Source organism: Salvelinus sp. IW2-2015, linkage group LG22, assembly GCF_002910315.2.
Source record: "Salvelinus sp. IW2-2015 linkage group LG22, ASM291031v2, whole genome shotgun sequence".
In the NCBI taxonomy this organism is placed as follows: domain Eukaryota; kingdom Metazoa; phylum Chordata; class Actinopteri; order Salmoniformes; family Salmonidae; genus Salvelinus; species Salvelinus sp. IW2-2015.
The window spans coordinates 13,859,964-13,879,191 of NC_036862.1; the positions used below are offsets into that span (position 1 = coordinate 13,859,964).

A 19,228-nucleotide genomic window follows, 5' to 3' on the forward strand; every position below is an offset into this window, starting at 1 on the left:
AAGGTGCTTCAATAAAGTACTGTGTAAAACATATTAATACTTACGTAAATGTGATCAGTTATTTATTTTTAATAAATTTGCAAAAAATTCTAAACCTGGATTTGCTTTGTCATTGTGGGGTATTGTGTGTAGATTGATGAAGAAAACAATTTAATCAATTTTAGAATAAGGCTGTAACGTAACAAATTGTGGAAAAAGTCAAGGGGTCGGAATACTTTCAGAATGCATTGTATCAAATTTGCATAAAGTAACATTTTCTAAGTTCATAAATAGTTTCAAATTGTTAAACTCTTCAGTTTTGCATAAGGCATGAAGATCTGTTAATAATATGACCACCCTACCTTAAATTGGGTTAAATTACTGTAATTATGTATTCCGTACTGCCTCATTTGCAAATTAAGTTCCTCATTTGTATAATTTCCTGTTTGCTATTCATTGACTACAGCTCAGCGTTCAACACCATAGTACCCTCAAATCTCATCACTAAACTAAGGATCCTGGGACTAAACACCTCCCTCTGCAACTGGATCCTGGACTTCCTGACGGGCCGCTCCCTGGTGGTGAAGGTAGGTAGCAACATCTGCCACGCTGATCCTCAACACTGGAGCTCCCCAGGGGTGCGTGCTCAGTCCCCTCCTGTACTCCCTGTTCACCCACGACTGCATGGCCAGGCACGACTCCAACACCATCATTAAGTTTGCAGACGACACAACAGTGGTAGGCCTGATCACCGACAACAACGAGACAGTCTATAAGGAGGTCAGAGACCTGGCCGGGTGGTGCCAGAATAACAACCTATCCCTCAACGTAACCAAGACTAAGGAGATGATTGTGGACTACAGGAAAAGGAGGACCGAGCATGCCCCCATTCTCATCGATGGGGCTGTAGTGGAGCAGGTTGAGAGCTTCAAGTTCCTTGGTGTCCACATCAACAACAAACTAGAATGGTCCAAACACACCAAGACAGTCGTGAAGAGGGCACGACAAGAGGGCACGAAAAAGATTTGGCATGGGTCCTGAGATCCTCAAAAGGTTCTACAGCTGCAACATCGAGAGCATCACTGCCTGGTACGGCAATTGCTCGGCCTCTGACCGCAAGGCACTACAGAGGGTAGTGCGTACGGCCCAGTACATCACTGGGGCTAAGCTGCCTGCCATCCAGGACCTCTACACCAGGCGGTGTCAGAGAAAGGCCCTAAAAATTGTCAAAGACCCCGGCCACCCCAGTCAGACTGTTCTCTCTACTACCGCATGGCAAGCGGTACCAGAGTGCCAAGTCTAGGACAAAAAGACTTCAACAGTTTTTACCCCCAAGCCATAAGACTCCTGAACAGGTAATCAAATGGCTACTCGGACTATCTGCATTGTGTCCCGCCACCCCCTCTTTTACGCTGCTGCTACTCTCTGTTCATCATATATGCATAGTCACTTTAACCATATCTACATGTACATACTACCTCAATCAGCCTGACTAACCGGTGTCTGTATGTAGCCTCGCTACTTTTATAGCCTGTCTTTTTACTGTCGTTTTATTTCTTTACCTACCTATTGTTCACCTAATACCTTTTTTGCACTATTGGTTAGAGCCTGTAAGTAAGCATTTCACTGTAAAGTCTACACCTGTTGTATTCGGCGCAAGTGACAACTTTGATTTAAATGTAACTTCTGTGTTCTACAGCAACCCTGAAAATGTCATAACAATATGACCACTATCTTAAGATATTGGACTAAATGTGTTGAAATTAAGAATTCAGACAGGTGATTTGGTGCCTTTTTGACAAGGGATTACCATTTACCTGTCCGTGACCTTTTTGACCTTTTCTGATCATGTGAAAATAAGATCTCAGCAATGGTAAATCCTAACCTCATAAACTAAAGTGTTCTGTGTTCCTGATAAGCTGCTCTATAACATGGAATACAAAGTATAACACCAGAAAAAACATTATCATTTTGAAGGGGCAATCGTCTACATTGGGTGTACAATTTTCTATTATTTAATCTGCAGTTATTCTTCTGCTATCTATTCTGTTACCAATAACATTTACATGTTTAAAGTATCTTCTGATTACAATTATTATGTCTCCTCTTTCAACTAAATGCAATCTATTAGATTCCAAAATGTATGTAGGTATATCTAGCTGTCCGATAACACATTCTGCCCTTTGTAAAAACCCAGAGTGCATTGAGTAAATGTTGGAAATAGATCTTGGTTTCTTTCTAAACCTAGCAATGTGAATGCAGAGGACTCAGGCCAAAAAATATGTGAAGTGAACTGTCAAAAGAGTTTAGTCCGCATTTCACACTGCCCTAACCCATCTGGACAAGAGGAATACCTATGTAAGAATGCTGTTCATTGATGACAGCTCAGCATTTAACACCATAGTACCCTCCAAACTCGTCATTAAGCTCGAGACCCTGGGTCTCGACCCCGCCCTGTGCAACTGGGTCCTGGACTTCCTGACGGGCCGCCCCCAGGTGGTGAGGATAGGTAACATCTCCACCCCGCTGATCCTCAACACTGGGGCCCCGCAAGGGTGCGTTCTCAGCCCTCTCCTGTACACCCATGACTGCGTGGTCATGCACGCCTCCAACTCAATCATCAAGTTTGCAGACGACACTACAGTGGTCGGCTTGATTACCAACAACGACGAGACGGCCTATAGGGAGGAGGTGAGGCCCCTCGGAGTGTGGGGTCAGGAAAATAACCTCACACTCAATGTCAACAAAACTAAGGAGATGATCGTGGACTTCATGAAACAGCAGAGGGAGCAGCTCCCTATCCACATCGAGGGGACAGTAGTGGAGAAGGTGGAAAGTTTTAGGTTCCTCGGAGTACACATCACGGACAAACTGAAATGGTCCACCCACACAGACAGCGTGGTGAAGAAGGCGCAGCAGGAGGCCGAAGAAATTCAGCTTGTCACCAAAAACAATCACAAACCTTTACAGATGCACAATCGAGAGCATCCTGTCGGGCTGCATCACCGCCTGGTACGGCAACTGCCCCGCCCACAACCGTAAGGCTCTCCAGAGGGTAGTGAGGTCTGCACAACGCATCACCGGGGGCAAACTACCTGCCCTCCAGGACACCTACACCACCCGATGTCACAGGAAGGCCAAAAAGATCATCAAGGACAACAACCACCCGAGCCACTGCCTGATCACCTCGCTATCATCCAGAATGCGAGGTCAGTACAGGTGCATCAAAGCGGGGACCGAGAGACTGAAAAACAGCTTCTATCTCAAGGTCATCAAACTGTTAGCCATCACTAACATTGAGTGGCTGCCAACATACTGACTCATCTCTAGCCACTTTAATAATGGAAAAATGTATGTAATAAATGTATCACTAGCCACTTTAAACAATGCCACTTTATATGTTTACATACCCTACATTACTCATCTCATATGTATATACTGTACTCTATACCATCTACTGCATCTTGCCTATGCCGTTTGGCCATCGCTCATTCATATATTTTTATGTACATATTCTTATTCATTCCTTTACACTTGTGTGTATAAGGTAGTTGTTGTGAAATTGTTAGGTTAGATTACTTGTTAGATATTACTGCATGGTCAGAACTAGAAGCACAAGCATTTCGCTACACTCGCATTAACATCTGCTAACCATGTGTATGTGACAAATAAAATTTGATTTAATATATTGTTGTCTCTACCATCTTGCCCTTTGTGCTGTTGTCTGTGCCCAATAATGTTTGTACCATGTTTTGTTGCTACCATGCTGTGTTGTCATGTGTTTGCTGCCTTGCTATGTTGTCTTAGGTCTCTATGTTGTGTTGTCTCTGTTGTCGTGATGTGTGTTTTGTCATATTTTATTTTTAATCCCAGCTCCCGTCCCCGCAGGAGGCCTTTTGGTAGACTGTCATTGTAAATAAGAATTGGTTCTTAACTGACTTGCCTAGTTAAATAAATAAATGGCATGGGGTAGTGTGGATACAAAGAGAACAGTTCTCTATATGGAAAAAAACAACAACAATGCAATGTGAATGGGGCTTGACATGTCAGATACTAACCAATCCAGAAGCTGGGTTCAAACAAAGCCCTTGCTGCCTTAGCCAATCCATGCAGACTTCCAGGTCTGGCTGAGGAATGTGGAAAGGTCAATGATAGAGGGAACGTGAGCTTCCACTGGGATACGGGTCAGTCGGTTCAAAGTGCTTTGATAGATTATTTAAAATGTAGTGTTGGCTGTCTGTCTGGACTTTGACAGTCAGAGAGAAGGGCCTCCCTAAAATTCTCATAAATACATGCCGTCACAGAGGTCAAGAAAAAGAGAGAACTATGAGATTAATTTCCTAAGCTTCCAGCTTGCAACTCAATAGTCATAATAATTGTTCTCTTTAGTTGAGCCTAAAGCACACTGCAGAGGTTGACAAGCCAGGCTTTCATTGCATAACGACTCGGGTGCTATTCAAACAACTTGTCAAACTACGCTAACAAGCATGTTTGACATATCAAGCTACGCTAATTCAGTTGAGAAACAAAACAATGACATTTCAAATTAGGAGAGTTCATGTTAACTGAATCGGTCAATCAAGTTAAAGGTAGAGTCAGCGATTCATGAACTAAACAACAGTATCGGGCTGACCTCCACAACAACTAAGAGGAACAAGAGTGGGGCTAAACTCCTCTGCTGTCTTTGTCCAGCTGCGGTCATGTTGTAGCTTAGTGAAGCGGACCCATGCACATGCTCAGCTACTCTGAGTGTGCATAATCTCACATTGCATTCATTTACAATATCTGTAGCTTGTGGTAACGTCACACCACGGAGTCTCAATTTTAACATGTGATCGTAACAAAACTGTCCCTTCCACCCAGCCTGTCTGCAGTTGARGCCAAGCCAACCTTAAACAAGCCCAAAAGGTTGACTCATACAATGTGATGACAAACTTGCCAGGTGACAAGGAAGAGGAAGTAATGAATTATGCAACTGCTATGAGAGTTGTGTTGCGAGAGATATGTCACAGTATGTAATTGTGCTGCTGGGCCCAGGAACTAGTTGGCTTGACTAGAGCAGGGATGGGGAAACTCCAGTCCTCGGTGTCCTGATTTGTGTCACTTTTGTCCCAGCTAACACACCTAATAATAATCATGACCTTCAGTTTAGAATGAAATTAGTTTAAATCAGCCGTGTTTGCTACAGATGGGGAAAAAGTGACACCACTCCGGCCCCTCGAGGACTGGAGTTATCCATTCCTACTCTAACCCTCCATCTCTTCTGGAGTTATCCATTCCTACTCTAACCCTCCATCTCTTCAGCTCAAACAACAAACCACACAAAGCCTAGCAGCCCATGTAGGGCTGCACCTCAACGTATTAGGTCCACACATCAAAAAGGACCTGGGAGAAATCACAGCAAACAGTAGAGATTAAAAAATAAACCAAACTCTTCAACCAACAGCCTCCAATTTCAAAGAAGCTCCGTTTGGGGGGTTGAACATAGATGCATGAATCTTACACACTGTAATTGGCAAGGTAATGTTGCCGTGCTTAGCCCTGTAATTAGCCTATGGTATGTTACCATCATCAAAACAATTATGAAGTAATTCTGTCAAGCACTTGTATGATCACATGTAAATAGAGGTAAAAGTGGGCCCCCTAGGCTAATATCTATCTTGTGCAGAGCAGCTTGGAAAGTTTGGTGTGAAATAGAAAAATAAATGGATGACATTAGTATCAAAATGGCAGTCAACGCCGTCTTTGCTCAGTCTGCACATTCAGTGTAGTATTTTTCATGCGTACAATGGCAGGGCCTATTCACTGGCAGGAACAAAAACACTGCCTCATTCACTTAGAATATTCCAGGGTTATGCGGCAGGTAGCCTAGTGGTTGGAGCGTTGGGCCAGTAACCGAAAAGCTGCTAGATCTAATCCCCGAGCTGACAAGGTAAAAATCTGTAATTCTGCCCCTGAATAAGGCAGTTAAGCCACTGTTCCCCGGTAGGCCGTCATTGTAAATAAGTATGTGTTCTGACTTGCCTAGTTAAATAAAGGTTAAATAAAATAAATATGCCCGCATAATGCAACAGCACCTTTTTTCTTGTTTTGCAACCACAATTCATTATTATATTCTCTCATTGTGCAACAGTTAAAGCAGAGGGGAAATGTGGCCAGCCCATTACCCACAATCCCCCGCCAAGCTGTGTACACAAGAACTTTCTATTACCAGGCAAGCAGGTCCTAGCTTGATTGTGGACCTCGCTGATTGAAGCGATTACACATTGCAAACATGGAAAACAATTCACTGTACTGTGTGTAGCCTATAGTCTACTACACTGAGCCTATATTACAGTCAGCATGACCTACACAGACAGGGCTTTGTTTAAGAGACATAGATGACAAGAGATTCGATGCCATCACTCTTACCCACACAGTGACATATCAGCCTTATCTGAAAACAATGCCAGCCAGCTGCAATCGCTGCTTAAAGGAAATATGAAACTGAAATGCAGAGTATGATAATGTGAAGCCAGGGCTGAAGAGATGACCAGTCCACACCACACATTCAGGACTACAGCATAATATCCTCTGATCACTCTCCCCCTCAGTGAGACTAAGTTGATCCGAAGAGAGTGAGGTAGAACTCAGAAAGCGAGACAGGAATGTGCGAGCGAGAGAGAGCGAAGCGCCACTGATGAGAAAGCGAGTCCATTAGATTGTGTCTTATATAACTATAATCAGAGAGAGAAAGTGAGTTAAAGACTCAACGAGGAATTGACTCTGTCTAGTTGAAAGTTGGAAAGTGAGACGCCTCCCTGGGTCAGATGAAAGCACTTTAATAGCCAAATAGTGAGGCATGATGTGAAAACACAGCAGTAGCTGTGCTAAAGCCCTTCAAATGAAAAGCTGACTCCACCTTTCGCCTGGGGCGGAGGGGAGAGAGAGGGCTCCTAAAAAAAAATATAATATGTAGGCCTAGAGGGTGTGGAATAGTAGTGGGAGGAAAAAAAGCAAAGCACATCATTATAGGCTTGCCTACATTACTTTGGTAGCTGAAATGAGAAGATTTCACACATAATGGCCCGAACATCTGTACATACACTGGAAGTCTGGTTTTAGGACTAGTCTAGGCCCTACATGTTGTGTGGATGAGTTAAACCTGAACATGTTCCTAAGTGGTCTACGAACATGACCAATGAATGCACGTAGGCCGTCCTCTATAAAATCAGCACTAGAGGCTACTTGATGCCTTCCATTTTCCCCCGAATCCTCTACTGGAAACGATTTATACAGCTGTGTTTTTCTCCCCTATGGAGGCAGCCTAAGGGCTCAGATCAAAAGAACGACAACATGCCGTCCGTGATCATGTGAACCCAGTGTGGCCTCTGATCTAGGGTCTCTCAACTACAACTTCACACTGCCGCCCCACTCCACTCTCTGTTCTCTACTAAAAAGGGGATTTATGCAGGCAGGAAAAAAGGAAAATGAGAAATGGAGTTAATTGAATCCTCCTGGTAGAAAGAGTTACAATTGTAAGCCTAACTATCGGTGAACTGAATGGTCTAGACATAACCACCCCCAAAAAATAAATGTGAGAGCACAGAGCAGTAATAAAATGGCTTTTCTACTAACTACCAGCGGAAGCATAGGCCAGGCGTCCTTTGGTCTCAATTAGAGGTTGACCGATTAATCGGCATGGCCGATTTCAAGTTTTCATAACAATCGGTAATCGGCATTTTTGGACGCCAATTAAAGAGGAATGCCGATTACATTGCATTCCACGAGGAAACTGCATGGCAGGCTGACCACCTTGTTACGTGAGTGCAGCAAGGAGCCAAGGTTAGTTGCTAGCTAGCATTAAAAACGTATCTTATAAAAAACAATCAATCTTCACATAATCACTAGTTAACTACACATGGTTGATGATATTACTAGGTTAACTAGCTTGTCCTGCATTCCATATAATCAATGCGGTGCCTGTTAATTTATCATCGAATCACAACCTACTTCGCAAAACGGGTGATGATTTAACAAAAGCACAATCGTTGCTCAAATGTACCTAACCATAAACATCAATTCCTTTCTTAAAATCAATACACAGAAGTATATATATATATTTTTTTATACCTGCATATTTAGTTAAAAGAAATTCATGTTAGCAGGCAATATTAACTAGGAATATTGTGTCACTTCTCTTGCGTTCATTGCATGCAGAGTCAGGGTATATGCCACAGTTTGGGCCGCCTGGCTCGTTGCAAACTAATTTGCCAGAATTTTACATAATTATCACATAACATTGAAGGTTGTGCAATGTAACAGCAATATTTAGACTTAGATTTGCCACCCGTTCGATAAAGAACGGAACGGTTCCCTATTTCACTTTGTTTTCAAAATGAGAGTTTCCGGATTTTACCATATTAATGACCAAAGGCTCGTATTTCTGTGTTCATTATATTATAATTAAATCTATGATTTGATAGAGCAGTCTGACTGAGCGGTGGTAGGCAGCAGCAGGCTTATAAGCATTCATTCAAACTTTACTGCGTTTGCCAGCAGCTCTTAGCAATGCTTGAAGCACAGCACTGTATGACTTCAAGCTTATCAACTCCCGAGATTAGGCTGGCAATACTATAGTGCCTATAAGAACATCCACTAGTCAAGGTATATGAAATACATATGATATAGAGATAAATAGTCGACGCGTCATAATTCCTATATTAACTACAACCTAAAACTTAACTGGGAATATTGAACCACCAGCATTCATATGTTCTGAGCAAGGAACTTAAACGTTAGCTTTTTACATGGCACATATTGCACTTCTACTTTTTTCTCCAACCCTGTGTTTTTGCATTATTTAAACCAAATTGAGCATGTTATATTATTTATTTGAGACTAAATAGATTTTACGTATTATATTAAGTTAAAATAAGTGTTCATTCAGTATTGCTGTAATTGTCATTATTACACACACATATATATTATATATAAAAATAAATAAATCGGCCGATTAATCGGTATTGGCTTTATTTGGTCCTCCAATAATCGGTATCGGTGTAGAAAAATCATAATCGGTCGACCTCTAGTCTCTATGTGATTTAAAGAATTTGTTTCCTATTTTATTTGCTTCCATTCCACAACTCTCAGAATTCATGGGGGAAAATTAGCCTATGACACACAAAAATGCTTATCAGAAATGTGTTGGTTCTGATAAATAGCCACATATCCCAGTGGTTTTGGGTAAACAAACTAAAAACACTGTTTCTGGACAGTGTGTAGATACCCTGTCAATCTCCTAACACAAAACTGGGAAGAGCTTAATAACTTGACACAGACTAGGTGGGGGAACACACTAGTCATGACTATTCCAAAACCCCTTACAGCTTATCACTGCGTCTGTTGATCTCTAACATCCATCCCTAACAAACAGTGGTGGTACAGAGCTGTTGGGGTGACTGGGTGTAGCGTAGGTATTTGTTTGGGTAGAGTGCAGGGGTTCCGTCTGTGTGACCCTCAGCAGCACTCAGACATGCCAGGAATGTGTGGAGTGCCCGGCACTGATCGCACAACCCTGCTTACTTGCACCCTGTCACACCAGCACTAAACATTTATCAGCTGCTAAGTCTCCAAAAGTAAGGATGGAAAGAGAGAGTGGTTGTCTACACTTGACACTTACATGCAAATTCTGCTATCAGAATACGAAGATAGCATTGAAATGTCGCTTTGGGGTGTGATGGGTGTTCAGAGCCGGCTGACCATCTCAGGAGGTGGTCAGGGATGCATTGTGTGCGGATTTCTCCTCAGTCTAGACGCAATCCGGCTACCGAAAGCGCATACAGTGGGCGACATCAGCAGCACTCCTCCCACAAGTATCCAAAATAAACGAATGTTTTGGGACCAAGAGACACCTTCTCACTATAACGTTATAGGAAATACATACCTAGCGTGTGAGGAACATGTTTGCTGGCCTCAAATGCTAGCCAGCTAGCTAATACTTTGAATAAATACTTTTTGTTTGGCTAGAGTTACGCTAACCAGTTTGCAATCCCTTTAGTGTTATTTGCTAGTTTGCTGGCTAGCTACAAAGATGGCTAGTTAGTTAGAGTAGCTGGCTAGTTAGCTAGAGTAGTTAGCTAATGCCATCAGTTGTTGTGTTATCATATGTTGCCTATTCCACCATTTGTGGAATTCATACTGACATCTGTATATAGCACAGGAAAAGGGAATAAGGACACGGTAGACATATTTAAATGTAGCAGCATGAGACGTTCAGAATTCCATGATCAGAATACAAAAGCTTCATGAACTGTCAAGTCGAGAGAGAGGAGAGGAGTGTGTGTTCAGGATTAGAGTTGTAACGTAAACTCACCCCATTCCGTACAAATGTGCGCAACCGCAACATTCAAACGAGGCTACAAAGAAAACTAATGGGACTGTAGCGAATGTGTTGACTTCAAAATCGGGGGTGTGAACTAGGTTTCTATTCAAGCGTTGATCGACATGGTAATGGCTCTATAGTATGGGAGAAAAGTTGAAAAAAACGGACTCTCCGTTACATCGTGACGTGTCATGTCGTAACGTACAGCACGCATTAGACAACTATTTCTGTCTTACAATCTCTCTCCACCAGGTGTAGCACTTCTCTCATTGTTTAAAAACAAGAAATGGACAGTGACGGGGGTAAGGGGGGATACCTAGTCATTTTTTGCGTCATCATTGCATGGGATCATCATTCTCAAAGCCGTTGTTTACTTCATAAATCACTTTAGCACCGCCCTAAAAACCGACTCAAATTCGACACAAACCTTCAAATAGGTATGTAATGACACATTATATAAACTCTTTAGTGTTTTATTTACATTTTAGAGTCAATAAGGTGATAAGTTGGACAGATCGAGTGAAAAAAAACAATTTTCCCACACAACATCTCTCCTTCTCACTATCACGCATTAGTTTTGCTTCCCCACCCGCCATTTTTTTAAAGACCTGACGGGGCTCATTGCCTGCTTGAATTATGCATAAACGGGCAGCGTTTAGGTCATGTAATTGATTCTGTTGGAAAGGGGAGAAATTGCGCTTTACAATGGTATTGACATTACAGTTGATCTGGAAGTATTACGTTTTTGGGGTGCTAAAATAAGGGCAATTGTACGGACCAAGGCGATGTACGAGTTTACATTACAGGGCTAGAGTTCAGGATTTCATAGATGAGATAAATAATAATAATTTGGTGGGTGCTTACATGTGTACTATTTTACACAAGTACAAATGTGTATTGTGTGAGAATTGGACATTTGTTTTTGCAAATGAGTCAGAGAGTGGGGTCACGGCCAGGGATCAGTCATTATTGATGGCGACCCTGGAGCAATTAGGGTTAAGTGCCTTACTCAAGGGCACAGAGATTTTTCACCTAGTCGGCTCGGGGATTCAAACCAGCGAACGGTTACCTGCTGCCTGGTTCGGCTTACAAGAAAGAGTAAATAAGGCCATAATACAAGGCCTGAATTCTTCAGTAGAGCAGAAAGCTAGATTAGACTGCAGCTAACATCAAAGGTCTCTGGATAGAACCTCAATTTTGACTTTCCAAACAAAGTAATTGCTCCTCCRGAGTCCAATTTTGTGTTATTGACTGTACTTTAGTTTATCCCACGTGTAACTTTGTGTTGTTTTTTGTCGTACTGCTTTGCTTTATCTTGGCCAGGTCTCAGTTGTAAATGAGAACTTGTTCTCAACTGGCCTACCTGGTAAAATAAAGGTGAAATAAACTACAGCACAGACTACACACATCACTTAGCTCCCCTAGGGCGTTTGAATAGTTAGATCAAGCTAGCAAAATCATTGTTTCTCAGCATAACAGCTACTTTGAGGTATACGGTTTCTACCTATAGCAGTGGATTACTAGCATACTTTAACCAATGTAATGTTTGTTAGTTTACCAGTTGGATTTGTCAACTCACTAAGCTAACTTAGAGGTTCTTATTGGCCGATAACGTTAGCTGCTATATTTTTACAATGAAAGAGTAGACTAACGTTAGCTCGTGACTCATTTCACTGAGTTTCAAGACCCATTATGAATGACTTTATATTGCATAAAGTTACTCTTATTCTAGACAAGTTCGTTTTTGGTTCACTAGCCAAACAAACTCATTCTAGCTAGCAACTAGCTAGCTAGTATTAATGGTAGCAAGTTGCTAACGTAGCTAGCTAAACTTAGTTTAGATAGCTAACGTTAAGTCAGTAGGCATAGCTGGATGAATGAAAGACAAATGATTCGTGTCATAATTACCTTAAATTTCCTTCGTGCACCGCTAAAATTGATAAAGTGGATAAATAGTTTATTGATTCGCTTAATAAAAGAAGCTGCCCAAAACTCTGTAATATTAGCCGAAGTCTCACTTTCCCGTCGTCATATTGAGGCTGCTGGTGGTAACACTACATCCGGGGAGCTGCTACGTTCGAGCTCCGTAGCAACCAATACTACCATGCTTGATTGATTCACTGAATGATTGTATTGTTTCATTGATATGACATCAGGAACTATTAACCTTGCCAAAATCACAGTTGGTTTAACACAAAAAGAAGGGTAATGACTAGGGAGTTCAGCATGGTTGCCCCAAAGCCGTACATTTATACAGTACCAGTCAAAAGTTTGGACACACCTACTCATTCAAGGTTTTTATTTTATTTTACTATTTTCTACATTGTAGAATAATAGTGAATACATAAAAACTATAAAATAACACCTATGGAATCATGTAACCAAAAAAGTGTTAAACAAATCAAAATATATTTTATATTTGAGATTCTTCAAAGTGGCCAACCTTTCCCTTGATGACTCTTGGCATTCTCTCAACCAGCTTCACCTGGAATGCTTTCCAACTGTCTTGAAGGAGTTCCCACATATGTTGAGCACTTGTTGGCTACTTTTCCTTCACTCTGTGGTCCAACACATCCCAAATCATCTCAATTGAGTTGATGTCGGATGATTGTGGAGGCCAGGTTATCTGATGGAGCACTCCATCACTTTCCTTCTTGGTCAAATAGCCCTTTCACAGCCTGGAGGTGTTTAGTCATTGTGCTGTTGAATAACAAATGATAGTCCCACTAAGCCCAAACGAGATGGGATGGCGTATCACTGCAGAATTCTGTGGTAGCCATGTTGGTTAAGTGTGCCTTGAATTCTAAATAAATCACAGTGTCACCAGCAAAGCCATCACACCTCCTCCTCCGTGCTTCACGGTGGGAACCACACATGCGAAGGTCATCCATTCACCTACTCTGCGTCTCACAAAGACACAGCGGCTGGATACAAAAATCTCAAATTTGGACTTATCAGACCAAAGGAAAGATTTCCTCCTGTCTAATGTATATTGCTCGTGTTTCTTGGCCCAAGCAAATCTCTTCTTCTTGTTGGTTTCCTTTAGTAGTGGTTTCTTTGCAGCAATTCGACCATGAAGGTCTGGTTCACACAGTATCCTGTGTAACAGTTGATGTTGAGCTGTGTCTTTTACTTGAACTCCTTGAAGAATTTATTTGGGCTGCAATTTCTGAGATTGGTAACTCTAATGAACTTATCCTCTGCAGCAGAGGTAACTCTGGGTTTTCCTTTCCTGTGGCAGTCCTCATGAGAGCCAGCTTCAGAATAGCTCTTGATGGTTTTTGCGACTGCACTTTAAAAAAACTTTTAAGTTCTTGAAATTTTCCGAATTGACTGACCTTCATGTCTTAAAGTAATGATGGACTGTCATTTCTATTTGCTTATTTGAGCTCTTCTTGCCATAATATGGACTTGGTCTTTTACCAAATAGGGCTATCTTCTGTATACCAACCCTACCTTGTCACAACACAACTGATAGGCACAAACTCATTAACAAGGAAAGAAATTCCACAAATGAACTTTTAACAAGGCACACCTGTTCATTGAAATGTATTCCAGGTGACTACCTCATAAAGCTGGTTGAGAGAAAGCCAAGAGTGTGCAAAGCTGTCATCAAGGCAAAGGGTGACCGCTTTGAAGAATCTCAAATATAAAATATATTTTGATTTATTTAACACTTTTTTGGTTACTACATGATGATGTGTTATTTCATAGTGTTGATGTCTTCACTATTATTCTACAATGTAGAAAATAGTAAAATAAAGAAAACCCCTTGAATGAGTAGCTGTGTCCAAACTTTTGAATGGTACTGTTTATCTAAATATACAGCTACGTATATGTATGTTTATGGGCAAACCATGTTAAATCGAGAATCACCACTGAATATGCTTTTAAGTTCAGGGTATGCTACACACCTCAACATAATGCCATGGGTATGCTACACCTCAATATAATGGAAGGTAAGCCCTGTAACTCCCCCTCATGGTCCCCTTACCAAAATACAAAGAGCCTACCTGTCATGTGCTTTTAGTGTCACCATAGCAACATATCTCCTCCAATAAGCTGAAAGAGCATGATGATGGTAGTAGAATATATCAACATGTTTTGGAAAAAAAAGGTTAAAGGCTCATTGGCTCATCAGATATGTGAGAGAACAAAGGAAGGGAGGGAGGGACAGTAATGGAGAGTGCTGACAGCCTGGGGGGCCTTTCCATCTAATCAATATGTTATTGGGCACATTGCAATACAGACTGACCCTGCACACTCAATCCACATTCTGGGATGTTATAGTGAGTGTTGATAGAGAGCGAATGTGTCGAGCTCTTCTTCACACCTTGGCACCCCTGCTGACATGATGGATGAACCAGGTGGTCTGATCAAGCGATCTGGTGTGGAAATCTTCCTCCAGGCCATGGAGGAAGGGAAGGTCCAGCTAGCCCACTTCATCCTAGCTGCACTGGGTGAGGCTGCGGTAAATGCCACCATAGAGGAGCAGCAGGGGCTGGCGACAGGCCGCACCCCACTGATGTGTGCCGCAAAACTCCCACGGACCGCAGATCGCACCCATTTCCTGAGGCTGCTCCTGGCTAGGGGGGCGGAGGTGGACCGTAGAGACAGCGAAGGTCGCACCGCCCTCAGCCTGGCCAGCGAATGCGGCCATTTGGATGCCGTCCGCCTCCTAGTCCAGAATGGTGCACACCCAGGCAGCTCAGACAGCCAGGGGAGGACGCCTCTCGCTTATGCCGCCCGCTGTCGCCACAGTGCCGTGGTCAAGTTCCTAGTGAAGGATCTGAAGAGCAGGGGGGAGGAGGGGATGGGGGAGGAGGCTGTGGGGGAAGAGACATGGCTTCTGGGAGAGGAAGAGGAACATGATGATCACTCACTGGAGGATCTCCATGGAGGGGTAGAGGGGGTCAAGAAGACCCAAGAGAACCCCTCAGAGGATGGACCCTCAGCAGTTGAAGCACAGGGTGGGCAGAGAAAGTCTTTGGAGACTGCAGATGTTGAAGGGTCAGGTAGTGGCTATTTCTATCTCAGACTGAGTGCTCCCCCAAAAGACATGGGCTACTTTCTCTGTGAGAACACCGTGGGTGACCTGCTCCTGGTTGACCATGTGATTTGCAACCCTTATGCCCTGGACGAGGAGCCTGGGGGTGAGTGTGTTAGTGGAATGAGCCGTGGCCACTGCTCCACTTGTTCAGCAATGTCCCCACTCCTCCTCCAGTCACTGACTGACCAGGTCATCCAGAACCCTCTGCTCTGCCAGTCAGGAGCCAGAGAGGAGTATGTCTGCCACTCCCAACCCTACCAATCACCACAGGGCTCAGGGGAAACGCCCAGGAGTAGGTTAATCTCTAGCTGGCTGAAAAGAGGACACTCCTATAGTATTGACCAGCCTCCCACAGAGGTCAACTCCACCAAACCCTCTAGTAGCTTCTGGAAATGGATGACACCCAGACGAGTGCTGCTGAGCACTGCTGGGCCTGGACCTCACATCCCTCTGACTGACACCTCTCCAGAGTCACACTCAGAAAACAACAATCCCCTACAAGATGAGTCTTCCTCCACCACCTCAGCATTGGAGTCCCACTACACATCTTAAGTCACCATGCTCCAAAACTGGTGCTTTCTGGAGTCACCAAGGACAGCAGATACAGCTGTTACAGATTGGAATAGAAAACTGGCATGATGTAATAGTCCACATTCTCATAATTTATATAACAATGACCCCTAGTGGTGAAACAGGTATCTTCTCCCTTATTAGTATTGTGTTGAAGGGGAAATGTTCGATAATGACCACATCTTTTACACATTTTCTAAACTGTAATGAAATATTCGTATTATTACCTATATATTAATATCTTTTAGTGTTCTATTAGAGCACWACAATTGCAATTCAGTGTATTGCTATTTTTATGCTATTCTTTTATTAATTGACAATAATAATAGATAATAAAGACAATTCTACCTTTCTAATGACTTGAACTTATTGAATTTCCATTGGTCCAATGGTCTTGAACCCGGAGTGGATATTGTTATCAAGAGAATTCCACACAACCAAACTAAAAACATTGAGGAAATGACACGATTTCTTGTGGAAATTAAACTATAGCAGTTAGTGAGACGGTTAGGGAAAATATCCTATCTTGTTTCTAGTGAATGTAATGAGAGAACATTAGGGCACAGTGCTCCCATTGCAGGATCCCATGGCATCGTAGAGCACCAGTGTCATTTTCTAATCAGTGTTGTTCAGTGTACTGTTTAATATCAAGTACAGCAGCGTAGTTAATACTTCTTTCCCTACACAGAAGGCAGAACTCTCATAGAGCTGATCCTGACAGCAGGAACATGAGGGGAATGTCTGGTGGCAGACTTGTAGAGGTCAGATCCAGTCTGATCCAGCTTAGACAGGTCCCTCAGTTCCCTTCTTAACAACACTTACCGTTGTCAACTTCTGTCAGGAGTGTCCACCCTAATCCACCAAAAATTTAAGTGTCAACTAACAGGCTTCTTCAGGAGCCATCACATCACAGCTGTTGAAAAAGTGTGACCTCCTTGGGGCTTTTGATCCGTCATGCTGAGTCATACATGGGTGTCGCCTCAGAGCGAGGAGATGGAGGCAAAGGCAGCCAGGGAGAAGGAATGGGTCCTGACAACTTTCAGTGCAATTGAATTATTGATTGAAGGAAGTGTTGCAACTCTCTCCCGCTTTCCCCATATGCCTTCGAGACATAGGGAGAGAGTAGTGGGTTACACCGACTGACTGTTCAGTGGTAACAATAATTGTCAATCATAGCTACTGTCATGATGTTTGAAAGCAGTGGGCTAATGGTAGGCTGTGTTTACTTCTCTTAGCAATAGACCACCTGAAGTTTGATAAAACAAAGAAAGATAGACAGGCAATGACAAAAATTGACAAAAAAGAGGTGCCGATCAAGAGGAGTTTACATAAACACCTGGGGTTCATAGAGGACAAACCGCACTCTTTCATCACTATTGTGAACCATGTAGGATCATAGGAGACGCTTGCCTCATTAAAATACAGAGGCAGATGTAGTGTGCCCAATTCCTGTCCTCCATGGAGCAGTAACAAAAGAAACATCTGCTTGATTCTAATTGATTGGCTTTTGAGAATATCATATTACACACAGAGAATAATGGAATTCAAAACATACATTGTGAATGTTTATGTACTTAGAAACTAAATGTTGTCTATAATGAAAAAGTAAAACAACTGTTACATTTTTGTTATACCACCTATTTAAATTGTACAGGGGGGGGGGGGGGGGGGGCCTGGCTCAAAAAAAAAAAAAAAAAAAAAAAAAAAAGAAACATAAATTTATTGGGAAACGGGGGGAGGGGGGGGGGGGGGGGGGGGGGGGGGGGGGGGGGTACAGTGCAACACAATAGATAACAGATAGTCCATAGGGGTGTGTCACAGGCTACAACAGTTTTACTGAAGGTGAATTATTTGTCTATGCTCTGGAGTTACGCGCTAAACTGTCTCTACATTTCTATAGTAAGAGATAATCTGAGTGGATGGGTTAATTGACTAAATGTCCCTCCCTCTGCATCCGAAAAGCTACAGGCAATCACAAGTCTTTAGGCTGTCAACCTCTAATTTGATTCCTCGGTAGGCTAACCTGTATAGTTCAGCAGACTGCTGCAAAAATCCCAATATCCTTCTTCAAATAACGTCTTGCTGTCCCCTCTGTCGCGGTACACCATTGCTGCGTGTGCCTGGGTTGTCTCCAGGTGTCCTAAAGCGCATCTAAAAAGTGTCAAGCATTGCGCGGGATATCACCGCGGAGGATAGTCTACGGACCTAACGCAGTCATAACCTTGGCTGGCACATTGTGTTATTGGTTACTGCCGGGATGGTGACATTGTCCGATGCCGGGCTATTGACAGGATCCGGACTCCAAAAGAAAACATAGTAGATTGCCAGAATAAAGGCAGATATTGACACGCATAGGAAATAAGCAATCGCCATCGCCACTTTCACCCAAATCTTTGTGGTTGTGTTGGCATGTTTCACCCGCTGGTCGCCGGTATAGCTCGGCCTCCTGTTCATATCCCCGTTCTGCTTCACCGTGGTAACATGTGTGTTGGCTTTCATCTTGCAATTGTTATATCCTTGTTCTGGCAATGAATGTAGTCTGTTCATGTGGTAGTGTCCAAAGCCTCCAAATGATATCTTCCCCTTTCAAGTCAGGTAGGCATTGTGGAAACCGCTGTCACTGCTCCTCGTGGGATGATGCTTTAATTAACCCCCTCTATAAACTGGACAGGGCGACTGGAGCGGCGCACCAGAAAAGCTCACAATTTAAAAGGTTCAAATGGGGCGGGTCAAAAGCTATAAAAGCACATTGATTGGATTATAGTTTCACAGTTAGCAGTTAGCCTACGTCCCAGAAATATGATAGGTGCATTTGCCTATGTTTATCGCACAGACCCCTATCAAAATGTTGTCCATGAGGGTTGTAGATCTAAAAATCAAGTTAGATTTATTTACCAAAATATTAACATAAAAATCTAAAGGGGATTCATTTATTTTATTTTCATATTTCTGGTCTCGTGGATGGTGAAATAGCTTTAAAAGCATCAAACAATATTCTCCCTGGAGCGTTCACATTATAATCCCTACACTCACAAGCGGCGCACAATACGTCAGGCAGCCGTTTGAGGTTGCACTTATTATTTTATTGAACCTTTATTTCACTAGGCAAGTCAGTTAAGAATACATTCTTATTTACAATGACGGCCTACCAAGAATACATTCTTATTTACAATGACGGCCTACCAAGAATACATTCTTATTTACAATGACGGCCTACCAAGAATACATTCTTATTTACAATGATTGCCTACCAAAAGGCAAAAGGC

The 19,228-nt window shown here is 42.6% G+C and overlaps 1 protein-coding gene across 1 annotated transcript in view; it reads right to left on the reverse strand.

Moving 5' to 3' along the window:
* The window catches only part of LOC111949356 (serine/threonine-protein kinase PAK 4-like), a 29,675-nt gene extending 17,185 nt beyond the window's left edge, over positions 1-12,490 (reverse strand). The window contains exon 1 of the mRNA XM_023966450.2: positions 12,251-12,490. The gene's annotated coding sequence lies outside the window, so the exon portion shown is untranslated. The remainder of the gene's footprint in view (positions 1-12,250) is intronic.
* Positions 12,491-19,228: the final 6,738 nt, after the last annotated feature.